At 34.4% G+C, this 16,924-nt stretch overlaps 1 protein-coding gene across 3 annotated transcripts in view; it reads left to right on the top strand.

Annotated features, from left to right (window-relative positions):
- Positions 1-16,924, top strand: part of LOC138705964 (protein dimmed-like) — a 330,385-nt gene that overhangs the window by 41,839 nt on the left and 271,622 nt on the right. The window lies entirely within an intron of this gene.

Below are 16,924 nucleotides of genomic sequence, written 5' to 3'. Positions count from 1 at the left end.
TGCTACTAGAAGCTACTTTACATGTATTTTTGAGTGGAAACATTTTCGCGTCCAAAATATAAAATTCTGATTCTATGTTTCCTTTGATTCTTTCAATGTGTCTTAAGCAAAAGTTTTTAGCAACAGAAAGAATGTTTTTCGTTTAGTTTGTGTGTAATTTTGTCATTTAAATATTTAGAGTGTTAAAATATAAAATTCTCCATTCTATACAGAATTTATATCATATCCACTTTTCCAAGATATATTCTGATCTTTGTTGCAGAAAGGTACTCTAGCCAAAGAACTGGGGGCAAGTGTAACCTATGAGCTGACAAATATGTTTTGCGTTCGTGGATCTCAACTTTAATAACGTGATATTTCTTCCTTTTCATCATAGTTAGGTGAGGTGTTGATGGATACCTGTTCAAATTTTAGACAAATTTTAATTTCAATTCAGCAAGTTATTTGATGTTAAAGTTGAACTATTAAATTTTTTGGTTCCGCTTACCCCTACAAAATAATTACAAAATAATACTAGGTCTATACTTAGAAGTAGGCCTACTCTCAATGCATATGCTAGGGATAGACTAAGTGAACTGAATTATACATTATTACAATTGAGATAATTATCTCTTAAGAAATTAAAATTGAGGTTGTACAGCACACTGTGACGCGTAATGTAACATTCGTTCAGTTGATGTAAGAAATATTCGAACACCTTCGTCCATCTCCAATTCCAATTTTAGATGTAGATATCCCTAACGGCTAACTCCTAAAGATACACTCCGGTATCTGGAAACCGGACGACGTGGAAAGTCTTCTGTTAATCATCCTCGCCTACCATACCTCCATCGGGATAATAAATTCCACCTTACAACTGCTCTCATCGCCAAAATGGATTTCATCGCCAAAGTAACACGTCTGAAAAGTTTTCAATCTTTAGTTTATTTTAACTAAAGGGATTAAGTATAATAAATATAATTTTGTGCTAATATTATTTGCTCAACAAACTACTAACCAAGCCAGTTCTTCATACATAAATGCATATTGTATAGCGGTATGACGTGTAAAATATAACTTTCTCCCGTTGCTGAAAAATGCACTGTCACCTTTCTGAAGAAACTCAATGGAAGAAAACGCCCAAAAAGATCTGTCCCATGTAGTTTAAACTATCAAGACACACATAATTCTCGGCGACAAACGTTGTCTCAAAATCTTTGAATGCCCTTTCATGTTGCCGACATGAACGCAACAAGTCCCAAAAATGACATTTGAGACTAGTCCACTCCCATCCCACAGTATTGGTCAGTTGCTTGCCGTCATCTCCAGATATGGTCTGTTAAGACTTGTTTTTTAGTCGTTTAATTGTTTCATGAAGTTCACATTTTATTCTATGGTAATGAAAAGCAATAAATTTTGTGCGTCCACGGGACCAATTTCTGAACTACAGGAGTATGAGATAGAGCAGTATAGTCTATGTTAATTTCACAGTCCTCTCATATCAATAGTCATTGTCGTCGTCTTCGTAATGATATTAGTCTTTCAACTGATTCCGTTCCATTAGTTACTTTATCTCAGTTGTGATCAAATGATTCGTCATTCTTCCAGTAGAATTCTGGTCTCTCCTACTCTGATAATAATAGGACATAACTATAATATAGATAGACATAATAAAATCTGGTAAAGGAGATCTTAGTGAATGCTGAAACTAGCGTGAGATGACATTGTTGAACGTAATTTAACAAACTAATGGCTGCCATGTATACCACCGACATTCTGAATCATTACAACCGTCCTTACGACAAGAACAAGTTTGATTTAGACCACACAAAGCATGTGTTGACCAAATTAACACAATACGTATTATCACTGAACAAACGTAGAAGTTTCGCGCACATTTGTTTCTAATGTTCGTTGATTTTAAAAAAGCATTTGACACTCTTAATCACTCTATTTGGTAGACTCTACATGAAAGAGAAGTTCCAATAAAACTGGTTAACATAATTAAAGAACTTTAGTTATTGTAATGCAAGTTGTAGAGTCATGCATAGAAGTAAAATGCGTGAAGCCATGATAGATAAAGGGGTAAGACAAGAGTGTGTGCTTTCTCCTCTCTTTTTAACACCATATTGGATGCTAAGAAAAGCGAACGATAAACTCAGAGGAATACTCTGAAATGTCACTGGTAGAGAGAAGGATTTACATTATTCAGATGACGTATGTTTGTTGTCCCACACATTTAAAGATATGAAAGATAAACTCCAACAGTTGAAATGTGAAGCTCAGAAAGTTGGACTTCGGATAAATTGTAATAATACCAAGGATATGCGTATAAGTATCACACAAATGAAAAATATAACCCTAACACGGTACACTTCACTTATCTGGACAGTGTTGCAAGTTACAGTGGTGACGCGGACAGTGATATGAGACAGGAAATAAGAAAATACTAATTATGCTTTTGGCTTGCCAACACCAATTTCAAAGAGCAAAGTATATACCATTAATAAAAATTTAGAATGTCAAGTCAGTGTTATTCTACGATTGTGAAACTTGGAAAATAACAAAAATCATTATAAACCTTTTGGAAGTCTTTATTAACAGATATTTGGATAGCATACTAAGAATATTCTGGCCGGACTAGATTACAAATGAAAATCTGTAGTTAAAAGCTAAAAAAGGACTAATAGAACTGTAAATTCGGCAAAGAAAGTGGGGATGGCTGGAATATATACTTAGTCAAACTTCAAAGGACATACCCAGGAGAGCACTTGACTGGAACCCACAGGAAAGTTGAGGAATTGGTAGACCTAAGCCAAAAGCAGAGGCAAAACATGTAGGACCATATTCATAGACATTCTTAGCGCAGGCTTCCGGTGGATGGTCAGCGAACTAACGTTTTTCGTATTCATAAATCAGTGTTAGCGATGCGATATGATATATGATATGATATGATATGATATATGATATATGATATGATATGATATGATATGATATGATATGATATGATATATGATATGATATGATATGATATGATATGATATGATATGATATGATATGATATGATATGATATGATATGATATGATATGATATGATATGATATGATATGATATGATATATGATATATGATATGATATATGATATGATATGATATATGATATGATATGATATGATATGATATGATATGATATGATATGATATGATATGATATGAATCCTGTACAAGTAATCAGTCGATAGCCGGGGCTAGTTTAGCATGCTCGTAGTGCGGGCTAGCGAAATGTCTATGCATAGCACCCGTAGTGATTAAGGAACTCTTCAAAAGTAGTCAGATGGAGGAGCTATCACAGTGTCTATGTCCTACACTGGAATGATAGGAATTTTTGATTGATTGGATATAGATACTATATGATGCAAGTAGTTCTTCCCTAATATCCCAATTGCGCTGTGGCCTTATAAGGAAATTTCTATCACTAGTCTAAAAAATAAGTTCGATGTTTACAACTTCTTAGTGTCATAATAAGCAACATATCAAGTTTGAGCCGTAAATTAAAACTGTGATTTATAACCTGATTTGCACTTATTATCGATTTTTTAATCTCTTTATTATGGAGCATAGTTTCTTACGTGAATAATTTTTGTTATGCAAATTTTTCATATATTATTTCCAATCAAACAGTCGCGGCTATTGACCTGCTAAAGTAGTCTACACGTTTGCTCAAGTCGTTTGCTCTTCTCTTGCGTGAGTCCCTCGCGTTTCTGTGCAGCTGCATCTATATCATTGTGCGTATAAAGTTACTGATGCCCAGGTACTAGTTAGACAGGCTGCTTTCGAATAAGTTTGATGGCAGAGTGCCACCTCAGATAGGGACTGGGTGTGAGTTATATGTATATCCTGTTTGTACTCAAAATGGCAAACTTGCACCACAGTAGGAGTAAGAAATACCACTACTTTTATATATTTAATGTGGATTCATAATTCTGAAAATAGTGGGGACGAAATGAGGAAAAGGTTCAATTCTTTTTATTATATACTATATACATTATATAAAACGGGAGAAGAGTTCGGGGTAGAAGAAGTTAGCAGATGATAGACGACATTAAGATATATGAATAAGATCATGCAGAGACTAAGAGGAAGGCAGAAAATAGGAAAAATTGGACAGTGAAAGAACAACCCTTAGGCAGAAAACTATGAACGAATATATATATATATACACACAGGGACATCATTTTATTTTTACTTCAATTTTTATTGTACCTGAGTTTTTGAATGTACTTCACTCCCACCCCTTCTACTAATCAAGTTCAACCGTCCTCCACACAGATCCAAGACCGCATATACAGTCATAGTAGCCTTACAGTCCTAGTGAACAGTACGTTCCAAAAATATGTTCGCGTTTTCCAGTGACGAAAGAGCTTTCAATATTGCATCATTTTCCATTTGCCTACGTCGCATCCCGGTTTCCTCCACCTGCTTCTATTCGCCTCACTGTAAATGCTAGTGGCTCGGCTGTCTTAGCTATTTTCTGAGAACATTAATTTCTGTTAGGAATTGGACGTCTATGTAATATTATACGCATACAATTGTTTAAAATAACTTAAATAAAAGGGCCTCGTTAAATAATTAACTGTCACGTGATTTGCTCCCTTTCTACGACGCTGCGACGTAACCACTTGGACGGACAGTAGATAGCATGTCTGAGTAATTTTATCTTTTTGGATCGGGCAAAAGTGAAGATTGAATTTACAGTACGTAAGATACTCTTTTATAGAGTAGGTACAGAATTATTTCAACATGAGTTACTGATACGAAGTACGAACCTGGTAATTGAAATTACGTACAATAGTCTATAATGCGATAATATGCACATTAGAACTGAAGCCTGCACCGAAATGAACGGCCACCATTTTCAAAAATGTTTTTAAATATCCATATTATGATTATTTTTCAATTTAACTTCATTCTCTATATTGTACGCTAATGTGCTTCAGACAGTATAATATACACTGTATAATGAATACGTCCGCATGGAAAGCTCAGTTCGTGAGTAAAAACACTCATTGTTAATACTATACTATATTTTGATTAAACAAAAACATAATGAAAATTATCAAACTCAAAATTGCGATATTTCCTAGTTTACGTAAATGGATGAACTACTTTTCTTCCCTCCTATACCTAGTAAAGTGATTTGTTTGTATATCACGCCAGTATCATCGAACTCCAGTCGTGGAAGGAGGTAGCAAACGGTGTTTCCGGTTCTTAATCCTTTATCCAAAGGTATAGCCAGGTTAATATTATAAATGTTAGTAAAAATAAAATGATGTCTCTGTGTGTGTATATATATATTAAAAATTTAGTGCTGTTATATAGCAATAGGTTATTGAATGTCATTTGGGAAAGACATAATATGGCGTCCACTACTTAAGATACATTGCTGCAGTCTTCACGCAGATTCTGTATCGGTAATTGCACCATGTTGTTTGGTATGGCTGTGATATCCTCTTGTATAGTCTCCTTGAGTCCATTAATGTCTCTTGGTTTCCTAATGTACATTTTAGATTTGAGGTAACCCCAAATTAAGTAGTTACATGCCGATAGGTCGGGAGAACGTGCAGGCCATGGAATGTCTCCTCGTTTGGAAATCACATGGTTTGGAAACATTTTTTTAACCATTGTAATGGACACGTTGGAAGTGTGGAATGTAACCCCATCTTGTTGAAACCAGATGCCATTGAGATCTATTCCACGATAATTTAAGGCAGCCCGATAAAGTCTCTATATATCGATCAGAAGTGACTTTGACAGCTTTATCATTCTCTTGAACGAAATAAAGACATATGATTCCAAAACAGACAACGCCACACCAGACTGTTACATGTGGACAAAAAGAGGGCGCATATGAAGCTGCTATGGATTTTTATCAGACAATTAATGAAAATTTTGTTTATTCACTGTGCCATTTAAATGAAAGTCTGCTTCATTACTCATTAACGGGACCATTTCATCAGTAAAAACGTTGGGAAAGTTTTCACAGAATGTCACTGGATTTGCTTTATCACGATCATTTAACTCTTGAACCACAACCATCAAGTAGGCATGAAAATTTAAATGTTTATGCAGAATTCTTCTCAAACTGGTACGTAATGAACCTAATGCAGCAGCGTGTTTTCTGGTTGAGCGACAAGAACTCCTTACTGTTGCCTGACTGACTCTTTCTGTGTTTCGTGGTGTTATGGCAATGTCTACAAGACTTGGTGATTTCTTCTTCGTTGCAGAAGCAGTTGATCTGAACTTCGGTATCAATAACTTCATAGCGTTCCTGCCAGGAACGGTACCATGGCGTGAAACACTAAAATATCGACGAAATAATCGTTGTGTCATGACAACTAAGTCAGCATTTTTTTTTAAATGTTTCCACCACAAAAGTGCGATGTTCAGCATTTCATAGAGCCATTTTTACATCAATGGCATACATTGCGCTTGCGCATAATAACTCACGTACTCATATGTCATTGTTACCAACTTATTTAATGTTAAAAATCGTCAGATTCCCATGGCCGACCTAGTATAAATACGGTAAAATCATCGGCATTAATGGCAGTATGGATGTAAATCCTAAGTGCTTGTCGCCTTTATTCCCAAGGAATTGCCACACTCGTACTCATTTCTATTCCTGTTATTTTTGTAATCGGTTATTTTACGATACTTCATCAACTGCTATGGGTATCTAGCTTCTGAGTGTGATGAAGGTGATAATGCCAACGAAATGAGTCCAGGGTCCAGCATCAAAGGTTACCCAGCATTTGCTCTTAATAAGTTGAGGGAAAACCCCGGAAAAAAATCTCAACCAGGTAACTTTTCCCAACCAGGATTTGAACTCTTGCCCGCTCGTTTTACGGTCAGGCATGCTAACCGTTACTTCACAGCTGTGGACTCTACTTCTGTTAGATGTTGAGTAAGCCCCTTCGCCATAGTGGTGCAGGAAGGATTATATTAATGGAGAAAGTCTTTGAACACATCGAGAATCGAACCCACAACATTTGAAGTTGCATCGTTACGCCTTAACCGCGAAGTTACCGCAAACATTATTATTATTATTATTATTATTATTATTATTATTATTATTATTATTATTATTATTATTATTATTGAGTGGAGTATTAAATCAGTTAGAGAAATTACTCTTATTAAGAGTTAATCCTCGTTCATCTACATCAATAAACCTACCAGTAATCGTTTATTACTGTGGCTTCACTTAACATAGTTTTATTCTTAGAAGATATAAATCGTAATAGTAGCACGCACGTTGCATAGACTGCTGCTTAATTAAGAACTTATTATGGACTAGGCACATATGTGAAGTGCATACTGTACCTTTAATGAACTACATACAATTAATCACAAGCGCTCGGGTATCTTGCGTAATGTTAAACTCCGTGAGTGAATTTACACACCTTTAAACTTCATACTTTTTCTTCATATTGTAATAAGAAAACTCGTGAATTTCGTACTGTACAGAATGTTGTCTTATTGTTGTTTGTATGAGTACGCTATGATAAAATCGTAATTTTCTAGTTACAAACCGTTACAATGCAGAGGATGATGGCCTACTAATAATAAACGTTGTCAGTGTCTCCACACCTTCAAAGAACGCACCCGACAACCATTCATAACATTAGGATGAGTGGGCAGGGAGTTACGTAACATGCGAAGGTCAGATAGTGTTTCAGTAAAAACCTACGTGCCCGGCGCGGAACCGGAAGGAAATTAATTTTCACGTCAACTGTTCATGATTACAACTGATACTTATGTCATAATAACAGCAACCGTAGTTATGTTGAGCTTCCGTGACAGCGAAATGTTAGCACTGGCTTCGGAATGGGTGCGCCTCATAATTTCGTTACACTTACTGGAAGAAGACGATAGTGCTTCATAATTTCTATTGCAAATACGGAGTTCGAGCATTACATATTTCATTATTTTATTATATAATCGTAATGTATTTAATGAAGAAAGATTCTTGATTTTTCATTAAGTTCATTTAATATTTTTGTTCGCGAGCTCATTAGACAATGACACGCAATTGAGGACTAAAAAATAAATTTACGTAGTTTTAAATACCTACATCACGTTCTTCACTGAATCTGAAAGTGTTTTCTAACCAAGGGTTAATAAACTATTTATTTATTTATTTATTTATTTATTTATTTATTTACTTATTTATTTATTTACTTATTTATTTATTTATTTACTTATTTATTTATTTATTTATTTATTTATTTATTTATTTATTTATTTCTACTGGCAGAGTTTCTCTTTCACTCAATCAGTATTAGAGCAATAGCAAATATAAAAATCTTATTTATTTATTTATTTATTTATTTATTTATTTATTTATTTATTTATTTATTTATTTATTTATTTATTTATTTATTTATTATAAAAATATACTCTTCTGAAGATATACATTTGGAGGAAAAAAAGCACAAAATATAAAATAACAGTATAAATAATGAAATAGATAAATAGTAGCCTATTAGGCCCATTTATCATAAAGTAGATATCAAATATTGTTTACTCGAGTTTTAATGTAGGCCTATTGTACTGCGTTAGAAATACAGTACGGTAGGTTGTATACATATATTTTATCAACGTTGGTTTGTTAATTGATACTTATCCATCGTCATATCACCATGATAATTGCATTTATTACCACACTGAGTGCAATTTATAAATGATTACCGCACTGATTGCGGTAATGGCATTCATTACCGCTCTGAGTGCGGTAATCATTTACATATCGCACTCAGTCAATGATCGTATCATGAACGCATTAAACGCATTATTAAATAAAAGCAGATAAAATGTTGTACGCAACTAATGGGATGATCATAATTACCGCTCTCATGTAATTACAGAACTCGGCTTACGCCTCGTTCTTGCAAAACACATTCGAGCGGTGATGATGCTCATATGCCACTAGTTGCATAAATAACTATTATTAATTTCTTTGCTTGCTTATTTCTTAACTTGTTTAATTATGTGTTTACTTGTTTACTTATTCATATATTTTGTCTCTTTTATTTATTTATATTTATTTATCTATTTTACTTATTTCTTATATTTATCAAGGATCTACTTATTCATTTATTTATTCATTCATGCATTCATTTATATATATTTACTTATTTATATATTCACTTGTGTATATATGTATGTATATATATATATATATATATATATATATACGTTCATTTATTTATTTATTCATTTATTTAGTTTCAGCGATTTCAAAAGTTTCCCGACGTTTGACCAAATTCACATATTGCATGATTCTATATAGAAATAAAACAGTTTATCTTGTTTTCACTATTCAGTTACCTGAAACATCAAGGATACAACAACGTTGACAGCGAATTACATTATACCCTTGCTTGTCGACCTGTGATGTTATGAGCACGATTTTATTAATTCCTTAGATGATTTTACGTAACTGCCGACGTCTAGTAGCTTATCTTTATTCCTAACATAAACATTTTAAAATAGTTATAACGTGAGTTCTCGCGACCGTGGAATATTCTATAATGAGAATAAAATAGGGACATTACACAATAAAACCATAACTCTGTCAGCGTAGTCTATTAATTTATGATCATTTATATTTGGCTACATACTTAAATTACACTGGTCAACAATGAAAATATTTCTTGCTCAAAAACTAATTCGTATGTATTTCCACATGCTGAATTAAAAAATCACCATAAAAATGACATATTAACTCTTGCTTTGTAGATAAAGTGACATTTCATTTTTTAGAGTCAACATTTTCAGTTTGGGGGAAATTTCGGGGAAATTTTGTTTTGGGAGTCGGCACACCTGTCAAGTAACAAAACACAAATGTTCTTCAGCTGTTTGTAAGTTACAAATATAGGTATTGTTGCTGTCACTGTGAATTTCATATTGTTTCTGCTGTAATTAATGCAGAATTTCTGGTTTGGAAGTGTTTTTAAAGCGTAAAATTGGTAAAAATGCCACGAAAATTGTGTGTTTGAAGTAGAAAATGAAGACAGTGTGGAACAAGAAGAAGAACCCAACAAGCCTTCCACATCCCAGGACCCTGATTTTGAGGAAAAAAGATGATAAACAGCACAGACTGAGTCAAGCGGAATTGAATGATCTCATTAGAGACCTTGACCTGTCAAAGGAGAAGGCAGAAATTCTAGGGTCTAGACTACAGCAATGGAATCTTCTCGAACGTGATGTCAGGGTCTCACAGTACAGACGTCACAGGGACCTGCTTCCCTTTTTTTTTTTTTTTTTAGAAGAAAAACAATCTTGTTCGCTGCGACATTAATGGCTTGATGAAATGTTTGAATTTGATCCATGATCCAATTGAATGGAGGCTATTCATAGACTCCTCCAAGCTTAGTTTGAAAGCTGTAATACTTCACAATGGCAACAGTCTTCCTTCTATTCCTGTTGGTCATGGAGTTCACATGAAGGAGACTCATGCAAATATGACAGCCCTCTTCGACTCAATCGAATATCATGAACACAAGTGGAAAATCTGTGGTGATCGAAAACTCATTGCTGTACTCTTAGGAATGGAACTGGGGTACACAAAATATTGCTGCTTTTTATGTATGTGGGACAGCAGGGATAGGAAATCACATTATATTCAGGCAGACTGGCCTGCAAGAAATCATAATCCTAGCGAGAAAAATGTTGTTGCCGAGTCTGTCGTGGACCCAAAAGATGTTCTTCTTCCACCCCTGCATATTAAGCTGAGTTTGATAAAATATTTTGTCATAGGTATGAATCAAGAAGGACAGGCCTTTAAGTACGTAAGAGAGAGATTTCCGAAATTAAGTGATGCCAAAGTCAAGGAAAGTATTTTTGTCGGGCAACAAATTCGAGAACTTGTAAAGGATCCTGCATTTGACCAAGTTTTGGCGGGGAATGGAAAGGAAGTTTGGGAAGCCTTCAAGGGAGTTATTCATGGATTTTTAGGCAACAAAAGAGATGATAACTACACTCAGTTGGTGACAATGCTCCTGCAAAAATACCATCAACTCGCATGCAAAATGTCCCTTAAATCCATTTTCTCCACTCCCACCTAGACCTTTTCCCTCCTAGTTGTGGAGCTTTCAGTGATGAACACGGAGAAAGGTTCCATCACGATATTTCTGTTATGGAACAAAGATATCAGGGCCGCTGGAATGAAACAATGCTTGCGGATTACTGCTGTCTTTGCGTAGGGATGCTCCGGAACTCACAAGAGGCAAGCTAAAAGACGACGATCTCATGAAGCCACACATGATTCTCTTCAGACCCAACCATCTGCCAGGTATTCTTCCATAAATTTAGAACTCTTAGAATGTAACTGCCATTAAAAAAAATTAAATGCACTTTCAATGTTGTTGGCATATGTAATTAAAATGTATCGTTTTCTCTTAATCCGTTAAACTGAAATACTTCCACCTATTGTGTATCACAGAAACTAGAGCTAAGAAAAATTTTTCATTGTCATATTCGTTTTTCTCAACCAAAAATTAGTCAGAATTGACTCATGAAGTGCAAGAAACATTCAAAAAAATGTTTTTGTTGGCCAGTGTTATATTTTCCGTCTCACAAAAATCTTTTTCTATAATTAATACTCTACATGTTTGTCTGAGTAGCTAGGCAACGGATGATATGTTTGTAACTGTTCTTGATATTTTAAACACATATCAAGAAGTATTTAACTTCATATCTATTTGCGGTGGATAGTGCGTAATACATTATGATGAGAGAATTGGAGTTTTATTGTTTCTGGTTTCTTTAAGAAAGAATTTGTAAGTGCAAAATAGCAGCTGAAGAAATGATATATGTGAAGTGGAAGGTGAAGGGTTGGTAAGTAATAGGACGGTATTAAACTGTAGGTCTATAAGCCAATCAGTAATCACTGATGCAGACCTAAGTCTTGAAGGTAAAGCTCGCTCAGGAAGACTATCTGTTCTAGAGAATGAGGTTACATCCACCAAGCTGGAAGAGCAGCCACTTAAGTCTGTAGCAGTTAATTTTCAGCAAGTCTTGGTATTTCTAAAGTCACAGTCTCTCGCCACCTCAATCAATTTGAATAGTTTTTAAAAGGCGACGATTAGACCCGTGTCAATTAACAGAAGCATAGTAGGATAGGAAGAAACTTTTAACATCTCCTTATTGTGCTTGCTGAATCATTAACTATCCGAATGATTTATTTGTTTTGTTTTCATAATTGATAACATATTCCATATGGTCACCTTTGGCACATAATCATTGCTGAAACAATTGCGAAATTCAGATATTCCCAATTAGCGATAGTCCTAACCATATAAATTACGTAAAATAATATATTATTTTGTTATATTGAGGAATTACTTGTCAATAAGATTATTACGCACAATATATTTAACTTTATTTCAATCGGTAATTATGTATGGAATTATAGGATGGGGTAGCTCATTTAAATCCAATTTTAATGCACTTTATTTATTACAGAAGAAAATAATTAAAATATGTCTTCATAAACCTATTGATTTTCCATCTCAGAAATTGTTTTTAGACTTTAATGTACTTAACATAAGACAAATTCATTATATTTTATTAATAAAATTCATGCACAAAAATCGAAATAATCTTGAATTGTATTGTCATAGATAGATCACATCTTGGTAGATAAAAGAAGGCACACTAGTATAGTAGACATTCGAACTTTCAGGGGGGCAGACTGTAATTCTGACCATTATTTGGTAATTGGAGAATTAAGAGAGACTGTCAGTAGCCAAGCGAGTAGAGCAACAAGCTAATATTAGTAGATTCAATATTTTGAAATTAAAGGACGAGGAAACTAAGCAACGTTATCAGGTTGAAATTTCAAATAGGTTTGCTGCTTTAGCAACTGCTGACGAAGCTGAGGAAGAGTTAGATGTTAATAGCGTGTGGGACAATATCCGAGATAATATCAAAATTGCAGCTGAGCAGAGCATAGGTAATCATGAAACTAAGAAAAAGAAACCATGGTTTGATGAAGATTGTTCCATTGTAGTAGATAGAAGGAAACAGGCAAAATTGAAATTCTTACAGGATCCAATTGTGGAGATAGAGATAATTATTTCAATGAAAGACGGGAAGCAAGTCGTACACTTAGGAATAAAAAGAGAGATTACTTGAAGGAAAAACTGAATGAGGTAGAAACAAATAGTAAGAATAAAAACATTCGAGATTTATGTAAGGGTATAAAGGAATTTAAAAACGGATATCAGGCAAGGGTAAACGTAATCAAGGATGAGAATGGTGACTTACTTGCAGACTCTCATTCAATCCTGAACAGATGGAAAAACTATTTTGGGCAACTACTAAATATACATAGGCCAAATAGAAATGATCAGGACGAAATTCAAATACAAACTGCTGAGCCATTCATACCGGGACCCACACTTTCTGAAGTCGAAATTGCGATAGAAAATCTGAAAAAGTACAAGTCTCCAGGTATTGATCAAATTCCAGCAGAATTCATACAAGAAGGTGGAAGGGCATTATCTAGCGAAATTTATAAACTTGTACTTTCAATTTGGGAAAAGGAAATTGTACCAGAACAATGGAAGGAGTCCATAATCGTACCTATTTTTAAGAAGGGAGACAAGACTAACTGTAGTAACTTTCGAGGAATATCACTTTTGTTGACGTCGTACAAAATTTTGTCGAATATCCTTTTGAGAAGATTAACTCCATATGTAGATGAAATTATTGGGGATCATCAGTGTGGTTTTAGGCGTAATAGATCGACTATTGATCAGATTTTTTGTATTCGACAGATAATGGAGAAAAAATGGGAGTATAAGGGTACAGTACATCAGTTATTCATAGATTTCAGAAAGGCGTATGTCTCGGTTAAGAGAGAAGTTTTATATAATATTCTTATTGAATTTGGTATTCCCAAGAAACTAGTTCGATTAATTAAAATGTGTCTTAGTGAAACTTACAGCAGAGTCCGTATAGGCCAGTTTCTATCTGATGCTTTTCCAATTCACTGCGGGCTAAAGCAGGGAGATGCACTATCACCTTTACTTTTTAACTTCGCTCTAGAATATGTCATTAGGAAAGTTCAGGATAATAGACAGGGTTTGGAGTTGAATGGGTTTCATCAGCTTCTTGTCTATGCGGATGACGTGAATATGCTAGGAGAAAATCCACAAACGATTAGGGAAAACGCGGAAATTCTAGTTGAAGCAAGTAAAGCGATAGGGTTGGAAGTAAATTCCGAAAAGACAAAGTATATGATTATGTCTCGTGACCAGAATATTGTACGAAATGGAACTATAAAAATTGGAGATTTATCTTTCGAAGAGGTGGAAAAATTCAAATATCTTGGAGCAACAGTAACAAATATAAATTACACTCGGGAGGAAATTAAACGCAGAATAAATATGGGAAATGCGTGTTATTATTCGGTCGAGAAGCTTTTGTCATCTAGTCTTCTGTCAAAAAATCTGAAAGTTAGAATTTATAAAACAGTTACATTACCGGTTGTTATTTATGGTTGTGAACCTTGGACTCTCACTTTGAGAGAGGGACAGAGATTAAGGGTGTTTGAGAATAAGGTTCTTAGGAAAATATTTGGGGCTAAGAGGGATGAAGTTACAGGAGAATGGAGAAAGTTACACAACGCAGAACTGCACGCATTGTATTCTTCACCTGACATAATTAGGAACATAAAATCCAGACGTTTGAGATGGGCAGGACATGTAGCACGTATGGGCGAATCCAGAAATGCATATATAGTGTTAGTTGGGAGGCCGGAGGGAAAAAGACCTTTGGGGAGGCCGAGACGTAGGTGGGAAGATAATATTAAAATGGATTTGAGGGAGGTGGGATATGATGGTAGAGACTGGATTAATCTTGCTTAGGATAGGGACCAATGGCGGGCTTATGTGAGGGCGGCAATGAACCTCCGGATTCCTTAAAAGCCAGTAAGTAAGTATTCTCATAGTTATGAAACAAAAATTATAAATTCTTTAAGATTGCTTAAACCAAAATACAATACTATTACAGTATATAACCATAGTAGTAATTTAGGCCCAAGAATATATAACAGATTTATATTTAAATACCTAATCTTGTCAATTCTAATAGTTCTAGTATTAAATTTAAAAAGTTGTGTATGGATTTTATAAAAACTGAAAAATTGTAAATTTAAATTTATATATTCTAATTGCATAGTAGACATAAGACAAATTGTATTGTATAATTATTAATTTCAATTCAGGAATCCGCCCCATCACGAGTTCTACTCTTTCAGGAGCGAGCTAAAGTTTTTCTGTATATATTATATTTTATGTTACAATTATTAGCAAAATAAATAAATAAATAAATAAATATGGTGACATGGAACAATACGGGACAAATATAAAACTCATTTCATTTTGGTGGAATTGCAACAAATTTGTCACTTTCTTTGCCTGAAATCAGACACGGGTGTGCTAAGTTGTAGTTGATGCATTACCATTTGGGCGTGAGAAAGGACACACATGATTTATTTTGAACAGAATGTGTTTATACTTATTAATGGACGATTATAGAATACATTTTCAATCAGTAATCACTTCATACGCTCCACTGTCAGGGTATGTAATAAAAGAACTCAGGCGTAAATCTTTAATATTCAGTGGAACTCATGGCATTGTGTTTGAATTTGAATAATATAATGTCTGGAGTTGCATTATGCGGAAATAAGTAGCCTATTCTGGCCTTACGTCATCACCGTTCATCGTGTGTGTGTCTAAGATCGAGAAAAATCTACGTAGTACAAAACTATGCATTTTAAACTTAATTTGAACTTCTCATACGAAATAAAATGGGTTATACTTTTATTTTAAAGCGTGTTAATCTTAGACAATAACTGTACTGTGGCTGTGTAAACAGTTTTTCTTTTTGTTGTTCGGGGGTTTTAATTAGTACACTAGTTAGCAATTAAGACGAGTAAGTGTCTTTATAACTGCAAGAAAAATGCATTCATACTCATAACCTGAACATCTTGAATGTGTAGCATTCAATTCTCGTGACGCTATTATAACTTATAGGCCTACTTCGAACTTTTTTAAGACTTTTGAGAGAACTAAATCAATAAAAAAAGTTGAGAGAGCTTTCTTGTCTGTCGGAGAGTTTCAGAGAGCCCTCTCTTGTTTGTCGAAGTGTTTCCGAGAGAGCTCTCCCTTGTCTGTTGGAGAGTTTCCGAGAAGAGCTCTCTCTCTCTCTCTATCGCCTATCGGAGAGTTTCCGAGAGAGCTCTCTCTCTCTTGTCTGTCGGAGAGTTCCCAAGAAAACTCTCTCTGTCTGCCGAAGAGTTTTACTCCACTTTTCGGGCATTAGGCTCATATTTAAGCTCATTAGTCTACATAAATTTTCCAAGTTGACGTCAGGCGGACGTAAAAGACTTTCCCAATGTCAAAGTGTGTCGGACGCCTAGCCTTTCCCTAAAGACAACATAGAATCTCACATTAGAATCGGTCAAACACTCTCTTCATACATAATTCAAGTCAGGACTTTGGCCTTTATCCAACAACAAAGTTCTCAATTTAACATTTTGTACAACGCTTCCAGCTCTTGAGTGATTTTTCTTAAAGACTGAAATCAAATTACTTTTACGCTTTGTACTTTTAAATCAGTAATATATTAGTGCTTAGAATGTTTATTTTCCTTTCATTTTTAAATTGTATTTAATGAAGTGGAAAGGCATAAGAGCTTTGAAAAAAGTAAATACGTGAAATTTAAAAAATAATTCATTTTTTTAAACAGCTCAAAGAGAACAAAAGTGGCTTTAATGAAGTTCAATAATGATTACATATAAAATACTTCAACTGAATCAAAATAATAATTACAAAATAATTAAATTAAAAGTGATATATAATTACTCTATCA

This window comes from Periplaneta americana, chromosome 9 (assembly GCF_040183065.1).
Source record: "Periplaneta americana isolate PAMFEO1 chromosome 9, P.americana_PAMFEO1_priV1, whole genome shotgun sequence".
Taxonomy (NCBI): domain Eukaryota; kingdom Metazoa; phylum Arthropoda; class Insecta; order Blattodea; family Blattidae; genus Periplaneta; species Periplaneta americana.
This window is presented reverse-complemented; position numbering and strand designations above follow the sequence as displayed.